The sequence below is a fragment of the Cervus elaphus genome, chromosome 5 (genome assembly GCF_910594005.1).
Source record: "Cervus elaphus chromosome 5, mCerEla1.1, whole genome shotgun sequence".
Lineage (NCBI taxonomy): Eukaryota > Metazoa > Chordata > Mammalia > Artiodactyla > Cervidae > Cervus > Cervus elaphus.
Window position 1 is genome coordinate 74,416,205 of NC_057819.1, and position 25,982 is coordinate 74,442,186.

General features: G+C 39.4%; 1 protein-coding gene across 3 annotated transcripts in view; it reads right to left on the reverse strand.

The window, feature by feature from the left end:
- Nucleotides 1–25,982, reverse strand: part of CA10 (carbonic anhydrase 10) — an 821,067-nt gene that overhangs the window by 317,688 nt on the left and 477,397 nt on the right. The window lies entirely within an intron of this gene.

The following is a 25,982-nucleotide window of genomic DNA, read 5'->3' on the forward strand; positions in this document are numbered from 1 at the left end:
GTGGGCTTGGAAAAATCATGCTAATCCTCAGGATTTTTACCTGCAATATAGAGGCAAATGATAGTACCCATCTCACTGATGAGGCAGGTAAAGTACTTATTAGTACAGTATTCTGTATAGAACCCATTACCTATTGACTGTTTCTTTAGTTCAAGACTGTAATCTAGCAAGGCAGAGTTACTACATCCAGTCCTCTTTATTCCAAACTGATATTCCTTTAAGCCTGCTGTCTTTCTGGGTGATTTGATACACATTCATTAGATGTCTGACATGAACCAAAAGGCAGAACATAGCTCTTCTGATCACATTATTAGGAAATTCTGTTCAACTTGAGTTTTGAATCCTATCTCGATCTCTCACTGAGTTGAGATTCAGGTTAGGACAAAAATGCCCTAATAAAACTTCCTTGTGGCTTTAATGATACAGAGTTGGTAAATTATAGATAAAAAGAAGGATTAATTATAGCCCTCTCTTATGTTTTTAAATTTGGAGAGTAAGTCTAAGCCTAAGGATGAGAAGGATGATTTTAGTTTTGAATATATTGGGTTTGAGATTCCTATGCATTATACCAGTACAGAGGAAAGTACAAATGAGAAATACCTCATAAAGGCATTGTCAAGCGGAACTGACTACATGAGGGAGTAAAGTTAGGAGGATTTGAGTATAGAAGCAAAACACCAAAACCACAGTCCAAGAATGTGTGCTATACGTACAGATACCTTAAGTGAAACAGATAAACCTTGAAATCAAAGCAGCAGCACAGGTAGACCTTGTGAGAATAAACTCACAGTTTACCAGTTGAGAAAGAGAAAGCAAAACAGAGCTGAGGCCATGGCAAACCAGAGCTGAGTCCCCTTCAATGAGACCTTTGTGGTTGCTCAGAAGTAGAAGTAAATTAATATTCTGAAGGGCTAAGTGGTCGTGGTAGAGACAGATGGTACTGGCCTTCATTTCCATAAGCCAAACAGTCAGGCTTTCCTGGAGAGGACCAGATTCTTATATGATATAGAATTCCTTTTGCTCACCCTCAAGAAGGATATGTTCTTTTTGTTCCTCTTTAATTTCTTGTAGCTGCAAAAAGTCAAGGCTTAACCTTTCTTGTTGTTCAGTCACTAAGTTGGGTTCAACTCTCTGCAACCCCATGGAATACAGCATGTCAGGATTCCCTGTTCTTCTCTATCTCCTGGAGTTGCTCAAACTCATGTCCAATGAGTCAGTGACGCCATCTAACCATCTCATCCCCCATTGCCCCCTTCTCCTCCTGCCCTCAATCTTTCCCAGCATCAAGATATTTTCCAATGAGTCAGCTCCTCCCATCAGGTGGCCAAAGTATTGTAGCATCAGCTTTAGCATCAGTCCTTCCAATGAATATTCAGGGATGATTTCCTTTAGGATTGATTGGTTTGATCTCCTTGCAGTCCATGAGAATCTCAGGAATCTTCTCCAGCACCATAATTTGAAAGAATCACTTCTTCAGCGCTTAGTTTTCTCTACAGTCCAACTCTCACATCCATACATGACTACGGGAAGAACAATAGTTCAACTAGATGGACCTTTGTTGAAAGAGTAATGCCTCTCTGAGGCTGTCTAGGTTTCTCATAGCTTTTCTACCAAGGAGCAAGCATCTTTTAATTTTGTGGCTGAAGTCACCATACACAGTGATTTTGGAGTCAAAGAAAATAAAATCTGTCACTCTGTCCATGTTTTCCCATTCTATTTGCCATAAATTGATGTGACTTTATGTGATTCTGTGATCTTAGTACTTTGGATGTTGAGATTTAAGCCAGCTTTTTTACTCTCTTTTTTCACCTTCATTAAGAGGCTCTTTAGTTCCTCTTTGCTTTCTGTCATTAGAATGGTATAATCTTCATATCTAAGGTTATTGATATTTCTCCTGGCAATCTTGATTCCAGCTTGTGCTTCTTCCAGCCTAGCATTTCGCATGACATACTCTGCATACGGGCTTCCCTGGTTCCTCAGCTGGTAAAGAATGTGCCTGCAATGCAGAAGATCCTGGTTTGATTTCTGGGTCAGGAAGATCCCCTGGAGAAGGGATAGGCTACCCACTCCAGTATTCTTGGGCTTCCCTGGTAGCTGAGAAATTAAAAAAAAAAATCTGCCTGCAATGCAGGAGACCTGGGTTCGATCCCTGGGTTGGGAAGATCCCCTGGAGGAGGGCATGACAATCCACTCTAGTATTCTCACCTGGAGGATCCCCATGGACAGAGGAGCCTGGCGGGCCACACTCCATAAAGTGACAAAGAGTCAGACATGACGGAGCGACTCAGCATGGCACAGGAATCTGCAGAGTGACAATATACAGGCTTGACATACTCCTTTCCCAATTTTGAACCAGTCCATTGTTCCATGTCTGGTTCTGACTATTGTTTCTTGCCCTGAATACAGGTTTCTCGGGAGACAGGTAAGGTGATTTGGTATTCTCATCTCTTTTCCACAGTTTGTTGTGATCCAGAGCCAAAGGCTTTCATGTAGTCAGTGAAGCAGATTGTTTTTTTGGAATCCCCTTGTTTTTTCTCTGATCCAACAGATGTTGGCAATTTGATCTCTGGTTCCTCTGCCTTTTTAAAATCCAACTTGTACATCTGAAGTTCTTGGTTCATGTACTGTTGAAGCTTAGCTTGAAGGATTTTGAGCATTACTTTGCGAGCATGTGAAAAAAGTGCAATTGTACAGTAGTTTGAACATTCGTCATTGACTTTCTTTGGGATTGGAATAAAAAGTGAAATTTTCCAGTCCTGTGGCCACAGTTGGGTTTTCCAAATTTGCTGGCATATTGAGAACAGCACTTTCACAGCATCATCTTTTAGGATTTTAAATAGTCTGCTAGATTTCATCACCTCCACTAGCTTTGTTCACAGTAATAATTCCTAAGGCCCACTTGACTTCATACTCCAGGATGTCTAGCTCTAGGTGAGTAACCACACCATCATGGTTTTCCAAGTCATTAAGATATTTTCTGTAGAGTTATTCTGTGTATTGTTGCCACCTCTTCTTAATTGCTTCTGTTAGGTCCTTGCTGTTTCTGTCCTTTATCGTGCCCATCTTTGCATGAAATTTTCCCTTGGTATCTTCCCTTTTCTTGAGGAGCTCTCTAGTCTTTCACATTCTATTACTTTCCTCTATTTATGCATTGTATACTTAAGAAGGCTTTTTTATCTCTCCCTGATATACTCTGGAACTCTGCATTCAGTTGGGTATATCTTTCCCTGTGCCCTTTGCCTTTAGCATCTTTTCTTTTGTCAGCTATTTGTAAGTTCTCCTCTGACAACCACTTTGCCTTCTTCCATTTCTTTTTCTTGGGGAGGGTTTTGGTCACCACCTCCTGTATAATGTTATGAACTTCCATCCATAGCTCTTCAGGCACTCTGTCTCCATATCTTATCCCTTGAATCTATTCATCACCTCCATGTATAATCATAAGGGATTCGATTTAGGTCATACCTGAATTGTCTAGTGGTTTTCCATACTTTCTTCAAGTTGAGCCTATATTTTGCTAAGTAGTTCATGATATGAGCTATAGTCAGCTCCAGTTTTTGTTTTTACTTATTGTATAGAGCTTGCCCATCTCTGGCTGCAAAGAATATAATCAACCTGATTTTTAGTATTGATACCTTCCTACACCAACATTGAATCGTCAGTTCTTGTGTCAGTTATATTTGCCATCATATGTGACTTTAACTGTGTGTATGCACTGAGAGTTAGATTTTATAGTCCCTTTTGCTGATTTTGTAACATTCACATGTATCCATTCTACTGTATTACCTCTAATTCTCACAGCATATTTTCTGATAAACCAATGTGCATAGGAATTCATCTTCTTTGCTGGTAAATATTTTATTGAGTCATGTTCCTAGTACTATTTCTGGAACAGATCTGACTCTTCTGTAAGAAAATTTGCAATGTGAATTTTTCTGAAACCATAAACAGGCACATTCATAAAGATGTACCAGTAAGTAGGATAAATAGCAGGATATTTGCACAAAGTTTCAAGAGAATTTGGATGAGGCAATAGTTCATTCCACTCTGAAGACTAGGCACCTTGGCTTGTAGGACTAAGCACCTGTCCATGTAAACATGGAAAGAAGCTCCTCCAAGCAAAAGACACAGCATGTGTTGATTTATCCTTTTGGTTACATTGGCAGAAAACCTGTACCTGGTCAACTTAAATTTAAGGAGATTTATTATCTCACAATGCAAGCCATCTATATGTGGGGAAGGCTCCAGGCAGGGTGCATCAGGGCTCTGACCTCACTTCTCTGTGGCCTTGTCTTCCTTTGTGGGTTTTGATCCATCAGCAGGCCAAACAACCGAGAGGGAGGGAGTGCCACCCCACCCATAAGCAGATAATTGGATTAAAGTTTACTGAGCATGGCCATGCCCACCAGAGCAAGACCCAGTCTTTCCCACACCAGTCCCTCCAATCAGGAAGCTTACACAAGCCTTTTAGAGTCATCCATTAGAGGACGGACAGAAGAAGCAAGAAGAACCATAATCCCACAGTGGATAGAACCAAAATTGCATTACAGAAAGTTAATCAGAATGAAAAAGCAGAAATTATATACCAGATGAAAAGACAAGATAAAACCACAGAAAATGGGGGGAGGAGCCAAGATGGTGGAGGAATAGGACGGGGAGACCACTTTCTCTCCTACAAATTCATCAAAAGAATAACTGAACGCAGAGCAAACTTCACAAAACAACTTCTGATCGCTAGCTGAGGTCATCAGGCGCCCAGAAAAGCAACCCATTGTCTTTGAAAGGAGGTAGGACAAAATATAAAAGATAAAAAGAGAGACAAAAGAGCTAAGGATGGAGATCTGTCCCAGGAAGGGAGTCTTAATAGAGGAAGTTTCCAGACACCGGGACACCCTCGCACTGGCGGGTCTGGGGGAAGTATTTGAATCTCGGAGGGCAACCTGACTGGGAGGGGAACAATAAATAAAACCCACAGATTACGTGCCTAAAAGCAACTCCCAGCAGAAAACTTCCAGACACCCGTATCCGCCACCAGCAAGTGGGGGCAGAACGGAGAGGAGTGGGCGGCATTGCTTAGGGTAAGGACCAGGCCTGAGTGCCCTGAGGACAATCAGAGGGAGTTTTTGTGAGTTACCAACTTAAACTGTGGGACAGCAAAAGAGAAAGAGAAAATTAACCGGCTGGAACACACTGCCAGCCCTTCACAGAACAAAGGGACCGAGCAAGTCCACAGGAGCTAGACCTCTGCGGACCGGCCCAGCCCCGCCGGAGGCTGGAGGCTGGGGGGAGGGGAAAGGGGCAGGCTCGGCCCCAAGGACCACATCCCCTACCACACTGCAAACAGGCCTCCAGTTTCTAATCAAAGACCTCCTGAGATTCTGGATGGTCGACATCCGCCAGGAGGGTTGCGGCGAGACACAGGGCGCAGGCACCCGACCGGTGTGGGTGGGGACTGGAGCTGGGGACGCGGAGGGCAGAAGGCGCACTCACCCGACTGATGCGGGCGGAAACTGAGACTGGGACCACGGAGGGGAGAAGGCGCGCCGCACCCGGGGAGAGTGCGCCCGTCAAGCTCCTGGCTGCCTGAGCCGCTCTGACAGGGAAGGCACAAAATGCAGGCGCAGCCGATTCTGCTCTTTTGTGGAACACCTGAGGGCTGGAACCGCGCGCAGCGCAGGGCACGCTCCATATAGAGCAACGGGAGCCTGAGCAGCGTAGAGGGGAAAGCAGTGCCAGCCCCTCCCCGCAGCGTGACGGAACTAGCAACCTGAATAAGAGACCACCTCTGCCCGCCTGTGTCAGGGTGGAAATTAGGCACTGAAGAGACCTGCAAACAGAAGCCAAATAAACAAAGGGAACCGCTTCAGAAGGGACCGGTGCAACAGATTAAGATCCCTGTAGATAACACCGACTACAACAGAAGGGGCCTGTAGATATCGAGAAGTGTAAGCTGGAACAAGGAGCTATCTGAAACTGAACCGAACCCACACTGACCACAACAGCTCCAGAGAAATTCCTAGATATATTTTTACTTTTTTTTTTTTTAAGTAGGAAAAACTTTTTTTTTCTTTTTTCTTTTTTCTCTTTTATTTTCTTTTAAAATTCCCTATTACTCCCCCATTACTCCTTAATTTTCATTTTCATAGATTTTTACAATTTTTTTAATTAGGAAAAAAAAATTTTTCTTGTTTTTTTTTCTTCTTTTTTTCCCCCTTTTCTCTTCTATTTTCTATTTTTCTTTTTCTCTTATTTCCTTTTAAAGTCCTCTATTACTCCTCTACTACTCCTTAATTTTCATTTTCATTACACTATAACCTTAACAAAAAAAAAAAAAGAAGAGAAGCCCTATTTTTAAACCGAACTTCATATATATTTCTATAATTTTTTTTTGTGTTTTGGTTTTTGTTTTTAATATAGTATTTTTAAGAGTCTAACCTCTACTCTAGATTTTTAATCTTGTTTTTCAGTATATGATATAAATTGTGGACATTTAAGAATCCAATATTCAGTTCCCATTTTTGTTCAGGAGTGTGTTGATTATTCTCTCCCAATTTTGACTCTCCGTTTTCTACCTCAGAACACCTCTATTTCCTCCTTTCCCCTTCTCTTCCCAATCCAATTCTGTGAATCTTTGTGGGTGTCTGGGTTAGGGAGAACACTCTGGGAACAGACAACTGCGTAGATCTGTCTCTCTTCTCTTGAGTCTCCCTTTTTCTCCTCCTGCTCATCTCTATCTCCCTCCTCCCTCTCCTCTTCTTCATGTAACTCTGTGAACCTCTCTGGGTGTCCCTAATGGGGGAGAATCTTTTCGCCATTAACCTAGAAGTTTTATTATCAGTGCTGTATAGTTGGAGAAGTCCTGAGACTACTGGAAGAAGAAAACTGAAATTCAGAGGCAGGAGACTTAAGCCCAAAACCTAAGAACACCAGAAAACTCCTGACTACATGGAACTTTAAGTAATAAGAGACCGTCTAAAAGCCTCCATACCTACACTGAAACCAACCACCACCCAAGAACCAATAAGTTTTAGAGCAAGACATACCATGCACATTCTCCAGCAATGCAGGAACATAGCCCTGAACGTCAACATACAGGCTGCCCAAGGTTACACCTAACACGTAGACCCATCTCAAAACTCATTACTGGGCACTCCATTGCTCTCCAGAGAGAAGAAATCAAGTTCCATGCACCAGAACACCGACGCAAGCTTCCCTAACCAGGAAACCTTGACAAGCCAATCGTCCAACCCCATCCACTGGGTAAAACCTCCAGAATAAAAAGGAACCACAGACCTCCAGAATACAGAAAGCCCACTCCAGACACAGCAATCTAAACAAGATGAAAAGGCAGAGGAATACCCAACAGGTGAAAGACCATGAAAAATGCCCACCAAGTCAAACAAAAGAGGAGGAGATAGGGAATCCACCTGAAAAAGAATTTAGAATAATGATAATAAAAATGATCCAAAATCTTGAAAACAAAATGGAGTTACAGATAAATAGCCTGGAGACAAAGATTGAAAAGATGCAAGAAATGTTTAATAAAGACCTAGAAGAAATAAAAAAGAGTCAATTAAAAAGGAATAATGCAATGAATGAGATAAAAAACACTCTGGAGGGAACCAAGAGTAGAATAACGGAGACAGAAGATAAGATAAGTGAGGTAGAAGATAAAATGGTAGAAATAAATGAAGCAGAGAGGAAATAAGAAAAAAGAATCAAAAGAAATGAGGACAACATCAGGGACCTCTGGGACAATATGAAACGCCCCAACATTCGAATCATAGGAGTCCCAGAAGAAGAAGATAAAAAGAAAGGCCATGAGAAAATACTCGAGGAGATAATAGCTGAAAAGTTCCCTAAAATGGGGAAGGAAATACCCACCCAAGTCCAAGAAACCCAGAGAGTCCCAAACAGGATAAACCCAAGGCGAAACACCCCAAGACACATATTAATCAAATTAACAAAGGTCAAACACAAAGAACAAATATTAAAAGCAGCAAGGGAGAAACAACAAATAACACACAAAGGGATTCCCATAAGGATAACAGCTGATCTATCAATAGAAACCCTCCAGGCAAGAAGGGAATGGCAGGACATACTTAAGGTAATGAAAGAGAATAACCTACAACCTAGATTACTGTATCCAGCAAGGATCTCATTCAGATATGAAGGAGAATTCAAAAGCTTTACAGACAAGCAAAAGCTGAGAGAATTCAGCACCACCAAACCAGCTCTTCAACAAATGCTAAAGGATCTTCTCTAGACAGGAAATGCAGAAAGGTTGTATAAACGTGAACCCAAAATAACAAAGTAAATGGCAGCGGGACCACACCTATCAATAATTACCTTAAATGTAAATGGGTTGAATGCCTCAACCAAAAGACAAAGATTGGCTGAATGGATACAAAAACAAGACCCCTATATATGCTGTCTACAAGAGACCCACCTCAAAACAAGAGACACATACAGACTAAAAGTGAAGGGCTGGAAAAAAATATTTCACGCAAATGGAGACCAAAAGAAAGCAGGAGTTGCAATACTCATATCAGATAAAATAGACTTTCAAATAAAGGCTGTGAAAAGAGACAAAGAAGGACACTACATAATGATCAAAGGATCAATCCAAGAAGAAGATATAACAATTATAAATATATATGCACCCAACACAGGAGCACTGCAATATGTATGGAAAATGCTAACGAGTATGAAAGAGGAAATTAACAGTAACACAATAATAGTGGGAGACTTTAATACCCCACTCACAACTATGGATAGATCAACTAAACAGAAAATCAACAAGGAAACACAACACAAACAGATGGAGAAACATACCGTGTTCATGGATTGGAAGAATCAATATTGTCAAAATGGCTATTCTACCCAAAGCAATCTATAGATTCAATGCAACCCCTAGTAAGCTACCAACGGTATTTTTCACAGAACTAGAAGAAATAATTTCTCAATTTGTATGGAAATACAGAAAACCTCGAATAGCCAAAGTAATCTTGAGAAAGAAGAATGGAACTGGAGGAATCAACCTGCCTGACTTCAGACTCTACTACAAAGCCACAGTCATCAAGACAGTATGGTACTGGCACAAAGACAGAAATAAAATCAATGGAACAGAATAGAAAGCTCAGAGATAAATCCACGAACCTATGGACACCTTATCTTCAACAAAAGAGGCAAGGATATACAATGGAAAAAAGACAACCTCTTCAACAAGTGGTGCTGGGAAAACTGGTCAACCACTTGTAAAAGAATGAAACTAGAACACTTTCTAACACCATACACAAAAATAAACTCAAAATGGGTTAAAGATCTAAATTTAAGACCAGAAACTATAAAACTCCTAGAGGAGAACATAGGCAAAACCCTCTCCGACATAAATCACAGCAAGATCCTCTATGACCCACCTCCCAGAATATTGGAAATAAAAGCAAAAATAAACAAATGGGACCTAATGAAACTTAAAAGCTTTTGCACAACAAAGGAAACTATAAGTAAGGTGAAAAGACAGCCCTCAGATTGGGAGAAAATAATAGGAAATGAAGTAACAGACAAAGGATTAATCTCAAAAATATGCAAACAACTCCTGCAGCTCAATTCCAGAAAAATAAATGACCCAATCAAAAAATGGGCCAAAGAACTAAACAGACATTTCTCCAAAGAAGACATACAGATGGCTAACAAACACATGAAAAGATGCTCAACATCACTCATTATCAGAGAAATGCAAACCAAAACCACAATGAGGTACCATTACACGCCAGTCAGGATGGCTGCTATCCAAAAGTCTACAAGCAATAAATGCTGGAGAGGGTGTGGAGAAAAGGGAACCCTCTTACACTGTTGGTGAGAATGCAAACTAGTACAGCCACTATGGAGAACAGTGTGGAGATTTCTTAAAAACCTGGAGATAGAACTACCATATGACCCAGCAATACCACTTCTGGGCATACACACTGAGGAAACCAGATCTGAAAGAGACACGTGCATCCCAGTGTTCATCGCAGCGCTGTTTATTATAGCCAGGGCATGGAAGCAACCTAGATGCCCATCAGCAAACGAATGGATAAGGAAGCTGTGGTACATATACACCATGGAATATTACTCAGCCATTAAAAAGAATTCATTTGAATCAGTTCTAATGAGATGGATGAAACTGGAGCCCATTATACAGACTGAAGTAAGCCAGAAAGATAAAGAACATTACAGCATACTAACACATATATATGGAATTTAGAAAGATGGTAATGATAACCCTATATGCAAAACAGAAAAAGAGACACAGAAGTACAGAACAGACTTTTGAACTCTGTGGGAGAAGGTGAGGGTGGGATGTTTAAAAAGAACAGCATGTATATTATCTATAGTGAAACAGATCACCAGCCCAGGTGGGATGCATGAGACAAGTGTTCGGGCCTGGTGCACTGGGAATACCCAGAGGAATCGGGTGGAGAGGGAAGTGGCAGGGGGTATCGGGATTGGGAATATATGTAACTCCATGGCTGATTCATGTCAATGTATGACAAAACCCACTGTAATGTTGTGAAGTTACTAGACTCCAACTAATAAAAAATAAAGAAACAAACAAACAGAAAACAACTAAAGGGAGAAGGAAAATAATTCAGAACAATAACAGTGAAGGTGATTCAGGATCTTGGAAACAGAATGAAGAAGATCAAGAAACGTTTCCCAAAGATCTAGAAGAACTAAAAAACAAACAGAGGTGAACAATGCACTAGAAGGAATCAATGGCAGAATAACTGAAGCAGAAGAACTGCAAGTGACCTGGAAGACAGAATGTGGAAATTAGTACAATGAATAGAATACAGAGAAAAGAATGAGGAAAAAAAAAAAAAAGAAGAAGCAGCAGCAGAAGAAGACATTCTAAGAGAGTTCTGGGACATTAAACACACCAAATTCACCTTGTAGGGGTCCCAGAAGGAGAAGAGAGTAAAGACCTGAGAAAATGTTTGAAGAGATAATAGCTGAAAACTTCCCTAACATGGGAAAGGAAATAGTCAACCAAGTCCAGGAATCACAGAGTTCCAAGTGGGATAAAACCAAGGAGAAATACACTGAGACAAATAGCAATCAAACTGATGACAATTAAAGACAAAGATAAAATATTAAAAACAACAAGGGAAAAATGACAAATGATATACAAGGAGACTCCCATAATGTTATAAGCTGATTTCTCAACAGAAACTACAAGCCAGAAGGGAATTGCATGACATATTTAAAATGATGAAAGGGCAGAAAAGGGAAGAACCCACAACCAAGAATACTTTACCAAGCAAGACTCTCTTTAAGATTTGATGAAGAAATCGAAAGCTTTCCAGACAAACAAAAGTTAAGAGAATTCAGTACCACCAAAGCAGCTTTACAACAAGAGCTAAAGGAACTTCTTTAGAAGGAAACACAAGAGAAGGAAAAGACCTACACAAAATAAACCCAAAACAATTAAGAAAATGGTAATATGATCATACATATTAATAATTACTTTAAATGTAAATAGTTTAAATGCACCAAATAAAAGACATAGACTGGCTTGGCTGATGAGAATGTGTGCAATTATGCACTTCCACTTAGCACATCACTCTACTTAACCCCCCAAGCTGTATGTAATTATTTTATATTGTTAGGCTAATCATGTTTCCACTATGGCTTGTAATTATAATTATCTTTTATCTTTTGTCTGGCTATTTATTGTGAAAACTATTAAATGTCTTTTATTACTGTGATTTAAAAAAGTGAAGTCACTCAGTCTTATCTGACTCTTTGTGACCCTATGGACTATAGTCCGCCAGGTTCCTCCGTCTACTGGATCTCCAGGCAAGAACACTGGATGGGGTTGCCATTTCCTTCCCCAGGGGATCTTCCCAACCCAGAGATTGAACTCAAGTCTCCCTCACTGCAGACAGACTCTTTATCGGCTTCCCTGGTGGCTCAGGGTAAAGAATCCGCCTGCAATGTGGGACACCTAGGTTCAATCTCTGGGTTGGGAAAATCCCCTGGAGAAGGGAACGGCTACCCACTGCAATATTCTGGCCTGGAGTCCATGGGGTTTTAAAGAGTTGGACACAACTGAATGACTTTCACTTTACTACTGTGATTATGTAACTATTACTCTCTTAATATCATTGTATCATGACTGGTCAACAGAAAATAGAATTTTCAATCACTAAAATTACCATTTAATAGAAAAACCTGTAATCACTTTTAAAAATTCAGATTTTTTTTTGAAAAATACAAATGCCCAAGTATTGGTTCTTTCCTCCAAAGCTCCACATGTGTTTCTAATGAGCAATTATGCTTAAAAAAAATTGGACTATATGATCATTTTTTATATTCACTCAAAACTTTGATATGGTTCTATGTATTTTAGCATCTGGTATTACTGCTAAAAATAAAAAAAAATAATAATAATTTATTATTTTAGTGATTTTAAAAAATTGAATGATACTTGAAAATTGTAATCAAATTCTGAGAATATAAAGAAATGCTATGTTGTAAAAAAACAAATCAAAACAGGAAATTAACATGAGATACAGTGCTAAAATACAGATTTTGATCAAATTTCATAAAATTTTATGCTAGTGTCCATTATTTGTTTTCACACCTTATTCATGGCTCCATATTGTATTCACTTGCATTCAGCAGCTTCGACTTCATGCATCAAATTATGGTAAATTCTCTTTTATTTTTATTATGTTACAAATGGTTTATAATTTTGCTTCTTTTGACTTTTTAACTTCATTTAAAAGTGAACATTTAACTTCCAAATACATGGAAGTTTTAAAGTATCCTTGATATTAATTTCAATTAAATGCTTTCTTCTCTGCAATCACTTGTTGTGCTTTTTCAGACCTCTAACTTTATTGAGACTGACAATGGCTAAGTCAAAGATCTCTCTTGGTAAGTGTCACTTTGCACTTGAAAATGTGTCGGTTATTTTCAGACATCTTTTGATATTGATTTCTAAAATAATTCCACAGTAATAACAGAACAGACTCTCTATGATTTCAGTACCTTTAGACCATAAATTTTTGCACCTTATTTTATGTCCCTGGGTATGTTCCAGTGTCTCCTAATTTATAGTCTATGGAAGCTTGAATAGAATTTGCATCCTACTGTTGTGTTCACCATATTGTGTGAACCGTATATAACCTTGCTCTGTATTTTTTAAGTCTCCTGTAGATGTGCTATCATACTTTCATAATTTAAAAAAGAAGAAGAAAAAGTTACATCAATAAATCAATAAGTAATTAAAATTTAAGCATTCTGTCTGGAACCATAAAACCTGGCTCTCTACCTAAAGATAGGCTTTCAGTTTTTACAAACAAATCTATGAAACAGAAGCAAAAACGTGCTTCTGTTGCAGAAAAATGAGCAGAGTAAGGACTGCAAATATGCTATTTCCAGAGGTTGAGCAAAAGGGGTGCTTATAACAGAGCCTTGTTAAGTTACCTGTGAATGATAAGTACTATGATTGCATTCATTGCTGAAAATATATTGTGTATGCAAGAAAGATGGAATTGATGGAGATGTAAAGTGTGCAAACAAATTTATCCAGAGTTAAGCTAGAGTCAACGTATAAAAACAGCTACAGAAGAAATTAACCATGGGAATATCTGCAAGAGCTGATATAGTCTCTTCCTTGAAGGGAACCCCAAGCACCTAGCACATTCCAAGTTGGCAGGTGGAGACTTGTTTGGGTTGCTTTGGGAAGGAGCCATTTTCTTTAGGGTGGTGGTGACTTATGATGGCTGGCTAACATTTGGCTCAGAAAAACTTCTCTAATTGACAGTCATCTAAACACATTGCCTTTGAATAAATCATTGCATTTGTAAGATAAGACAAATTCTCATTTATTTTGTCAGTTTAATTGCCTTGAACATTGGATCAAGACTTTGCCTGAAAAGAACTTTCAAAAAACAATTTCAGACCTCTGCTATAGGGAAGGTCTGATGCTGGTTGACATTTCCTCCCACAGGAAGACTTTCTTAGACCCAAGACATTGTACTATCTTCTGGTTATCTGAAATGATATAGGCCCATCTTCAGTAAAGAAATTTCTGATGGAATGAAGTCCTACTAACAGTCTCTGGTTATATACACTATTCTTTTCTTACAACAATATACCAAAGTAATTCTAAGTTTTTTGTTTTTTGTTTTTCACAGTAGTGCTTTAAAGAAGACTGAAATATCTTAATGATACATTTAGTGTGATGAGGAATGGAGTTGTAGAAAGAGTGAAAAAAGGTCAGAGAGTCTTTGTTATCTGGGTTTTTGGGACTGGAGCCTCTATTTAAAAGGTTTTAGAGGCAGACTTATATGCAGAGTACATCAGGAGAAACTCTAGGCTGGAGGAAGCATAAGCTGGCATCAAGATTGCAGGGAGAAATATCAATAACCTCAGCTATGCAGATGATACCACCCTTATGGCAGAAAGTGAAGAAGAACTAAGGAGCCTCTTGATGAAAGTGAGAGAGGAGAGTGAAAAAGGGCTTAAACTCAACATTCAAAAAACTAAGATCATGGCATCCAGCCCCATCACTTCATGGCAAATAGATGGGGAAACAGTGGCAACAGTGGTTGACTTTATTTTCAGGGGCTCCAAAATCACTGAAGATGGTGATTGCAGCCATGAAATTAAAAGACGCTTACTCCTTGGAAGGAAAATTATGACCAACCTAAACAGCATACTAAAAAGTAGATCCATTACTTTGTCAACAAAGGTCTGTCTAGTCAAGGCTATGGTTTTTCCAGTAGTCATGTATGGATGTGAAACTTGGACTATAAAGAAAGCTGAGCACCAAAGATTTGATGCTTTTGAATTGTGGTGTTGGAGAAGACTCTTGAGAGTCCCTTGGACTGCAAGGAGATCCAACCAGTCCATCCTAAAGGAAATCAGTCCTGGGTGTTCATTGGAAGGACTGATGTTGAAGATGAAACTCCAATACTTTGGCCACCTGATGCGAAGATCTGACTAGTTTGAAAAGACCCTGATGCTGGGAAAGATTGAGGGCAGGAGGAGAAGGGGACGGTAGAGGATGAGATGGTTGGATGGTATCACCAACACAATGGACATGGGTTTGGGTAGACTCTGGCAGTTGGTGATGGACAGGGAGGCCTGGCGTGCTGTGGTTCATGGGGTCACAAAGAGTCAGACACGACTGAGCAACTGAACTGAACTGAGAGGGAAATACCATCACAATTATATGAACATATCTATTACCAAATTGACTACTTATAAACTACAATACCTGCTCAAAATCAGCCCCTAAAGTATAGCTTAAATCAGTGTCATTATAAATCTCTCATTGACTCCATGAAAGTTTACGAATATACTTTGTAAACTGATTATAAAGTAAATTTTAAAAATTTGCCTCAAATGAAATATTTTATGAAGTTAAAAAAAAAAAAGTACTGTTGAAGAATGGCTAGAAACACATGCAGAATTATTAATGAATGATGATGTGACAGAAACATAAGTAGGCATTATTCAAAGAAGAAGAAATCCTCAAGCATAATGATAGCCTTGTCATTATAGAAGAGAATGTGATTAATAAATAAATTAGGGAATAATGAAAAAATCCTTGAATTTTTCAAAAACAATATTTTTATGACTTTTCTGAGATAGTCAATCTTACACTGAAGGATCTGTGTGAAAATTGCATGGTTTTGTTGGAAAAATTAAATCAAAGGGAGAAACAAAACCAGATCATTCTTTTTGTATTAAGCTAGTACAGTTATATTTTCACTTATTCTCTTTTTCAATATAAGTAAAATACATGTATTCTAATTATTTTTCATTATAAAATCCAAAATATCTTTTCATTCATTTTTCAAAAGAAAATTTGTTCCCCATTAAAAAAATTCACTTTGAATGGCCATTTTCAAATATCTATTTCTTTTAAATAAGATGAAACTTCAGAAAACATCCACTTTACACAGGGACACATTATTGCATATGAGACTAGAAAAGCCCATTATAAAGGACATCTGATATAGAAGCACGACTTTGTCCTTGTGGTGTTTTTAAAATATACCCACCATTTTTCAGATACTTCTTTCTTTAATAGTCATAGTCTAATTTTTCTGTTCTTGAGTGTGATCTGATTAAAGACTTGCTTCTAACAAACAGAATGAAACAGAAGTGATAATGAGCATGCTGGGTTGAATACATACCCTTCCTCACAAAAGAAAATTTGTGTCCACCCAGAACCTCAGAATGTGACCTTATTTGTGCATAAAATCTTTGCGGATATAACCCCACATCCAAGGTCAGAAGCAGCAACCATGCTTCGCTGGACCAGCCGTGAGGAGATAACCCACGTCCAAGGTCAGAGAAATCCCAGTATAGGCACTGAAGTGGCTGTGAGGAGACACCCCATATCCAAGGACAAAGGAGAAGCCCCAGTAAGATGGTAGGAGGGGCGAATTCACTTTTACAATCAAGCACCATTCCTGCCAGAGACACTCAGAGGGCTCAAACAAACCTTGTGCACAAAAGGACCCAGGGACCCCACAGAAACTGAGACAGAACTGTGTTTGAGCATCTGTCCTGTGGAGGTAGGGGTCAGCAGTGGACTGCCACAAGGACAGGGGCTCTGGGTGCAGCAGACCTGGGTATGGCAGAAGCCCTCTTGGAGGAGGTCGCCATTAACCCCACCATAGAGCTGCCAGAACTTACACAGGACTGGGAGATAGACTCTTGGAGGGCACAAACAGAAACTTGTGCACCAGGACCCAGGAGAAAGGAGCAATGACCCAACAAGAGACTGGCCCAGTCTTGTCTGTGAGTGTTCAGGAGTCTCCAGTGGAGGCATGAGTTGGTGGTGGCCTGCTGCAGGGTTGGAGGCACTGAGTGTAGCAGTACATACATGGGATCTTTTGAAGGAGGTCACCATTATCTTCATTACTTCCACTATAGTTTGGCCCCAGGCAAATAGCAGGGAGGGAACACAGCTCCAACCATCAGCAGAAAACTGGATTAAAGACAAGACCCAGTTTCCCTCAGAGTCAGCCTACAATCACAGAAAATGAACCAATCTGATCACATGAACCACAGCCTTGTCTAACTCAATGAAACTATGAGTCATGCTGTGTAGGGCCACCAAGATGAACTGGTCATAGTAGAGAGTTCTGAACAACCTGGTCCACTGGAGAAAGGAATGGCAACCACTTCAGTATTGTTGCCTTGAGAACCCCATGAACAGCACGAAAAGGCAAAAAGATGAACTGAAACAGGAACTCCTCAGGTCGGTAGGTGCCCAATATGCTACTAGAGATCAGCGGAGAAATAACTCCAGAAAGAATGAAGAGACAGAGCCAAAGCAAAAACAAGACTCACTTGTGGATATGATGGAAGCAAGGTCCGATGCTGTAAAGAGCAATATTGAATAGGAACCTGGAATCTTAGGTCCATGAATCAAGGCAAATTGGAAGTGGTCAAACCCACAGGAGATGGCAAGAGTGAACATCAACACTTCAGGAATAAGCAAACTAAAATGAACTGGAATTGGGTGAATTTAAATCAGATGACCATTATATCCACTACTGTGGGCAAAAATCCCTTAGAAGAAATGGAGTAGCTATCATAGGCAACAAAAGAGTCCAAAATGCAGTACTTGGATGCAATCTCAAAAACGACAGAATGATCTCTGCTCGTTTCCAAGGCAAAGCATTCAATATCATGGTAATCCAAGTCTATGCCCTGACCAGTAATGCTGAAGAAGCTGAAGTTGAATGGTTCTGTGAAGACCTACAAGACCTTTTTGAACTAACACCCCAAAAAGATGTCGTTTTCATTACAGGGCCTGTAATGCAAAAATAGGAAGTCAAGAAACACCTGAAGTAACAGTCAAATAATAGAGGTTTGCCAGGAGAATGCATTGGCCATAGCAAACACCCTCTTCCAACAACACAAGAGAAGACTCTACACATGGACATCAGCAGATGGTCAACACTGAAATCAGATTGATTATATTATTTGCAGCCAAAGATGGAGAAGCTCTATACAGTCAGCACAAACAAGACCAGGAGCTGACTGTGACTCAGAACATGAACTCCTTATTGCCAAATTCAGACTTAAATTGAACCAAGTGGGGAAAACCACTAAACAATTTAGGTATGACCTAAATAAAATCCCTCATAATTATACAGTGGAAGTGACAAATAGATTTAAGGGGCTAGATCTGATACACAGAGTGCCTGAATAACTATGAACAGAAATTCATGACACTGTACAGGGGACAGGGAGCAAGACTATTCCCAAGAAAAAGAAGTGTGAAAAAGCAAAATGGCTGTCTGAGGAGCTAGCTTTCAAATAGGTGTGAAATGAAGTCAATGTATGGCAAAACCAATAAAATATTATAAAGTAAAATAAATATTTTTTAAAAAAAATAAAAAAAAGCAAAGGAGAAAAAGAAAGATATACCCATTTGAATGCAGAATTTCAAAGAATAGCAAGGAGAGGTAAACTGTCTTCCTCAGTGATCAGTGCAAAGAAATAGAGGAAAACAATAGAATGGGAAAGACTAGAGGTCTCTTCAATAAAATTAGAGATACCAAGGGAAAGTTTCATGCAAAGATGGGCACAATAAAGGACGGAAATGGTATGGACCTAACAGAAGCAGAAGATATTAAGAAGAGGTGGCAAGAATACACAGAAGAACTGTACAAAAAAGATCTTCATGATACAAAAATGTTTCATGCAATGATGGGCACAATAAAGGACAGAAATGGTATGGACCTAACAGAAGCAGAAGACATTAAGAAGAGGTGGCAAGAATACACAGAAGAACTGTACAAAAAATATCTTCATGTACAAAAAAGATCTTCATGATAATCACGAAGGTGTGATCAGTCGCTCAGAGCCAGACATCCTGGAATGCAAAGTCAAGTGGGCCTTAGGAAGCATCACTACAAACAAAGCTATTGGAGGTGATGGAATTCCAGTTGAGCTCTTTGAAATCCTACAAGATGATGCTATGAAAGTGCTGCACTCAATATGCCAGCAAATTTGGAAAATGCAGCAGTGGCCACAGGACTGGAAAATATCCGTTTTAATTCCTATCCCAAAGAAAGGCACTGCCAAAGAATGCTAAAACTACCACATAATTACACTCATCTCGCATGCCAGTAAAGTAATGTTCAAAATTCTCCAAACCAGGCTTCAACAACACATGAACTATGAACTTCCAGATGTTCAAGCTGGTTTTAGAAAAGGGAGACGAGCCAGAGATCAAATTGCCAACATCCTCTAGATGATTGAAAAAGCAAAGAATTCAAGAAAAACATCTATTCCTGCTTTATTGACTATGTGAAAGACTTTGACTGTGTTGATCACAATAAACTGTGTAAAATTCTTAAAGAGATGGGAATACCAGACCACCTGACTTGCCTCTTGTGAAATTTGTATGCAGGTCAGGAAACAACAGTTAGAACTCGACATGGAACAATAGACTGTTTCCAAGTAGGGAAGGGAGTATGTCAAGGCTGTATATTGTCACCCTGCTTATTTAACTTACATGCAGTATGCATCATGCAAAATGCCAGGCTGGATGAATCACAACCTGGAATCAAGATTGCTGGGAGAAAATGTCAATAACCTCAGATAGGCAAATGATACCATCCTAATGGCAGAAATAGAAGAGGAACTGAAGAACCTCTTGATGAAGGTGAAAGAGAAGAGTGAAAAAGCTGGCTTAAAACTCAACATTCAAAAAACTAAGATCATGCCATCCAGTCCCATCACTTCATGGTAAATGGATGGGGAAACAATGGAAACAGTGACAGCTTTTATTTTCATGGCCTCTAAAATCACTGCGGATGGTGACTACTGCCATGAATTTAAAAGACCTCTGCTCTTTTGAAGAAAAACTATGACAGACCAAGACAGCATATTAAAAAACAGAGACATTCGATTCCCAACAAAGGTTCGTCTAGTCAAAGCTATGGCTTTTTTCCCAGTAGTAATGTACAGGTTTGAGATTTGGATCATAAATGAGGTTGTGCACTGAAGAACTGATGCTTTCAAACTGTGGTGTTGGAGAAGACTGTTGAGAGTGCCTTGGACTGCAAGGAGATCAAACCAGTCAATCCCAAAGGAAATCAACACTGAATATTCATTAGAAGAGCTGATGCTGAAGCTGAAGCTCCAATACTTTGGCCACCTGATGCAAAGAACTGACTCATTATAAAAGACCCTGATGGTAGGAAAGAATGAAGGTAGGAGGAGAAAGTGATGAGATAAGGAGATGTTTGGATGGCATCACCGACTCAATGGACATGAATTTGAGCAAGCTCCAGAAGAGGGTGAAGGACAGTGAATCCTCACGTGTAACAGCCCATGAAGTAGGACACACTCTGAGTAAATGAACAGCAAGAGACTTCAGGTGCATCCTGAAGTCAAGAAATGCTAGTGTTTCTGGCAGCTATAAGAAACTAGAAAGAGTCAAGAAAGGACTCTTCGCCTAGATTCTTTTAGATAGCATGACCCTGCTGACTGCTTGACTTTGGAATTCTCACCTCCAGAAATGTGAGAAAATAAGTTTCTATAGTTTTAAGCCACCCAGTCTGTGGTTCTTTCCAAAGGCAGCTCTAGGAACCTAGCATAGGATGCCTTTGGAGACTGAATCATAGAAGGCACTGAAGCATTCTCTTTGTTCACTATCTCTCTTGGACCTCTAACTCCAGGGCAAGTTAACTGCTGTGTCATGAAGACACTCAGGCAACCTACAGAGGGGCCCCAATGGTGAGGAGCCAAGGCCTCCTTTCAATGGTCATGTGGGCAATTTATCTTAAGGGTGAACCTTCCAGCCCCAGCCAAGCCTTAATATGACTGCAAGCTCTGCCAGCATGCTGACTGCACCTCCCTGAGAAACTCTCAGCCAGAATCCCAAGTGAATTCCAAATTTCTTATTTACAGAAACTGATAATAAGTATTCATTGTTTTAAGCCACTGAGCCTTTGCATTTTTTTTTTTTATTTTTTTTATGTAGCAACAAACAGCTAATACCTTTGTTCCCTCAGATCTAATTTCCCTGCCTCCAAATTTTCTCGGTTTCCCAGGTGGCACTCGTAAAGAAGTGCCTGCCAATATAAGAGCTATAAGAGATGTGGGTTTGATCCCTGGGTTGGGAAGATCCCCTGGAGGCAACCCACTTCAGTATTCTTGCCTAGAGAATCCCATGGGCAAAGAAGCCTGGCAGGTTACAGTCCATATAGTCGCAAGAGTCAGAAGCGACTTAGCATGCACGCAAAGTTCCTGAAGATGCAACTACAATCACAATGCATTTAAAATTGAACAGGGAGATTTCTCCCCCTAAGGCCATCATAATTTCCTATAACTTCATTTCCACTACTTATTCATTTCCTATTTCTGATAAATTAAAAAGTGGGCTTCTTTCTACCATAGAATTAACTAATAAAGCTCTGTCATCTCTGAGATATAAAAATTTTAAATAAAGAGTGGCTGCCACATTCATAAAAGAGATTTATTAGTTTTATTACCTCAGATATTTCAAAGAGCATCTAAAATGTCTTATAATCTCCTTGGAAAATGCCCTTAAATGCAAATTCCAACACTGACATTCTATTCAGTAAGCTTTAGAGGATGTTCAAAGGTTGCATGTTTTTCATATTTGGTCTCTGGTCTCCCTTACTCCTCAGAAAGTTCAATGAAGGCTGCTCTGTTCTTCTAGTAGCTTTACCAGTGAATATACAAAGGAGGGAGAGGTATACTTTGTATACCAGAGTATATAAAGGAGGGAGAGGATTCCTGATAACTGAGCCCCCACAAGAATGTGACACAGGTCTACAGAGTCATTGGTCATTGCTTAATATACCAGATTCATCCAGCCCCTGGAGTGCATGAAGAACAGGTGCTCAGGTCCTGAGCAGACAAGGTAAAATAAGATAAAGACCTAAGATTGTCCATCAAGGAGACGACTCCATAAAAAGATCATCATATGCACTGTGGTGCAGACAATAATGCAAACATGTACACAGGTCAATAGGAAAAAAGAAGAGATGAGCTGAGTCTGCCAAATGCTATTTTACTCCAGAATATATTTGCCTTCAGGATCATTCACCATTAGAAATTGGATGGGAACCCTCTTCAAGGTGATAACTGCACCCATCACTGTTGAAGGAGGAGGAAAAACGAGAGAAGAAACAAATCCACTTACACTACAAGCTCAGTACTATAGGCTCATATCCCTGGATTGAATGAAAACACTTGGTCATCTATATGTGGTAATCCTGTGCTGGAGCTGCCTGTGATCAGAAATGCTAGCAAACACCAAGTACTATAGAGTGTTCTAGGTGTTTTAGAAGTATTAGCTCATTAAACCCTCCTAATAACTTGAAGAGGTAGGTATTATTACTATCCGCACTTCAGAAAGAAATTGAGATACAGTAAGGGACAAAGCTGGATTTAATCCTGGGCAATCTATCTTCAAACAGTGCCCCTCCATATTAATCTCTCTTTACTACAGCAGATTTGGAATTTTGATAAAATTTGGCACAAGGCAGAATTTTAGGACTTTCAAGCAAATCACACAGGTCTAACTGGTGAGCTTGTAGTTACAACATAAGGCTGGCTTGTGTCTGTGTTTGGTATATATGTACAAACAAGAGTTAATGATGGGGAGGCAGACAGCTGTTTTGTGACCATTTTTGAAAATAGTTAGGAAGGCAATGCTGATTTGGATCAATGCATCATCATTGTGTACATTTTAAGTATAAGTAAACTTTAATGTAACACATTTACCTGTTAAGGAAAACAGATTTTGAGTCTTAAATTAGCTGTAATGCATCTTTCCTTTCCTCCTCAATCTGTGGCCCCAAATAACTCTGTAGGTAGATAAACAAATAGCTGAGAAAAGAAGAGAAGCGAAAAGCAAAGGAGAGAAGGAAAAATATACCTATCTGAATGCAGAGTTCCAGAGAATAGCAAGGAGAAATAAGAAAACCTTCTTAAGTGAACAATGCAAAGAACAGAGGAAAATAATAGAGTGGGGAAGGCTAAAGATGTTTTCAAGAAAATTAGAGATACCAAGGGAACATTTCATGCAAAGATGGGCTCAATAAAGGACAGAAATGGTATAGACCTAAAAGAAACAGAAGATATTAAGGGGCTGGAAGAGTACACAGAAGAACTATACAAAAAAAAAAAAAAATCTTAAAGGCCCAGATAACCATGATGGTGTGATCACTCACCTAGACCAGACATCTGGAGTGTGAAGTCAAGTGAACCTTAGGAAGTATTACTAGAACAAAGTTAGTTGAGGTGATGGAATTCCAGTTGAGCTATTTTAAATCTTAACAGATGATGCTGTGAAAGTGCTGCACTCAATATGCCAGCGAATTTGAAAAACTCAGCAATGGCCACAGGATTGGAAAAGGTCAGTTTCCACTCCAGTCCCAAAGAAAGGTAATGCCAGTGTTCAAACTACCACACAATTGCACTCATTTTTCATGCTAGCAAGGTAATGCTCAAACTCCTTCAAGTGAGGCTTCAACAGTACATGAACTGAGAACTTTCAGATATTCAAACAGAATTTAGAAAAAGCAGAGGAACCAGAGATCAAATTGCCATCATTCAATGGATCATAGAAAAAGCAAGGGAATTCCAGAAAAAAAAAAAAAAAAAAAAACTACTTCTGCTTCAGTGGCTATGCTAAAGCCTTTGACTGTGTGGGTCAAAAAAATTGTGGAAAATTCTTAAAAGAGATAGGAATACCAGACCACCATACCTGTGTCCTGAGAAACATGAATGCAGGTCTAGAAGCAACAGTTAGAATAAGACATGGAACAACTGACTGGTTGAAAATTGGAAAAGGAGTACATCAAGACTGTATATTGTCACCCTGCTTATTTAACTTATATGCAGAATACATCATGTGAAATGCCAGGCTTGATGAATCAAGCTGTAGTCAAGATTGCCAGAGGAAATATCAATAACCTCTGATACACAGATGACACCACCCTAACGGAAGAAAGCAAAGAGGGACTGACTGAAGAACCTCTTGATGAAGGTGAAAGAAGAGAGTGAAATAACCGGCTTAAAACTCAAAACTCAAAAACAAACAAACAAACAAAAAACTAAGATCATGGCATCCAGTCTAATCACTCATAGAAATTAGATGAGGAAACAATGGAAACAGTGACAGACTTAATTTTCTTGAGCTCTCCAAAATCACTGTGGAAAGTGACTGCTGCCATGAAATTAAAAGACGTTTGCTCCTTGAAAGAAAAGCTATGACAACCCTAGACAGAGTAGTAAAAAGCAGAGATATTACTTTGCCAACAAAGGTCCATATAGTCAAAGCTATGGTTTTTACAGTAGTCATGTATGGATGTAAGAGTTGGACCATAAAGAAAGATGAACGCTGAAGAATTGATGCTTTCAAACTGTGGTATTGGAGAAGACTGTTGAGAGTGCCTTGGACTGCAAGGAGATCAAACCAGTCAATCCTAAAGAATCAACCCTGAATATTCATTGGAAGGATTGATATTAAGCTGAAACTCCAATAGTTTGGCCAGCTGTTGTGAAGAACTGACTCATTGGAAAAGACCCTGATGCTAGGAAAGATTGAAGGCAGGAGAAGAAGGTGATGACAGAGCATGAGGTCATGACCTGATTGGATGGTATCACCGATTTAATGGACATTCAGTTCAGTTCAGTCCAGTCGCTCAGTCGTGTCCGACTCTTTGTGACTCCATGAATCACAGCACGTTAGCCCTCCCTGCCCATCACCAACTCCTGGAGTTTACTCAAACTCAAACTTAATGGACACTAGGTTGAACTAACACTAAGAGATAGTGAAAGACAAGGAAGCCTGTTGTGCTGCAGTCCATGGGGTGGTGAGGATTCAGACACACCTAAATGAATGAGTAACAAAAACTCCTCAACTCCTTGAAAAATAACATAATCAGAAGACTAATATGGCAATATCTTCTCTTTTGGAGAAATCTCTACAAAGCACAATTGAAGCAGTCTCCTTCCTAAGCATCCTCTACCTTTCTGATAGATTAAAGTTTATCTAATTGCAGGAATGGCATCAACTTTCAAAAAACTGAGCCTAATGAATGGACTTCTGAATGTTGAAATATACAAAATACCAAAATCATTTTCATATATCATTGCAGTGTACCCTTGTGTGGAGTCTCCCCAAACTTTCAATATCATGGCCACTTGGAATATGATAATATAATATTTCTATCCTATTCCAAGAGGCATTTATATGGGACAGTATAAAATGTTTGAGGTTGGTGTGTACTTTTCAGTTATTAGCACCTTCCAGTTGCTGTCATCTTGGGGGCAGCAGTGATATGGTACATAAAATCATGTTGCTTCATGTAATGGCAGGAATCTTGGTGTTCAGTTGAATATGGCATTGGTAAACCATGCTTAGGTAAATGCATGAAGCTGATTCAGGCTGGAGTCTGATAGGCTAGGGGCTCCTGTATCCCCAGGTTCTGATTAGCACTCCTTGGGAGCTAGGAGCTGAGAAAATGAGTATCTTAGTCAGACCTGATACATTTCTGAGACTCTAAGAAAATAGTATTCCCTCCTCAAATATCAGTCATACAGTCTGTAAAAGATATCTCAAAAATATGTTCCTGATAAGAGGCTTTTGTAGGTCTTCTGTATTTATGTATATAAAACATTATCCCTATAATATGAAGGAATTTTTCTTATTGCTGTTGGTTTTCTATGACCAGAGTTAGAGGGAGGCAATTGAGGCACTGGCATTGGATGTAACTTAAGAGGATCCAAAGTCTTGGTTAACAAGATGAGTAATACTTTCATGCAATATATATCTTTTTAAAATTAAGACTAATAAAAAAATACAAGATGCAGAATAAAAACAAAATTTTAAGCAAAAGCAGAAGCTGGGTCTTCACCTGGGTGACACACCTCATTGTCTCACCCTAATCTATGCTCTGTTGGACCCTGTC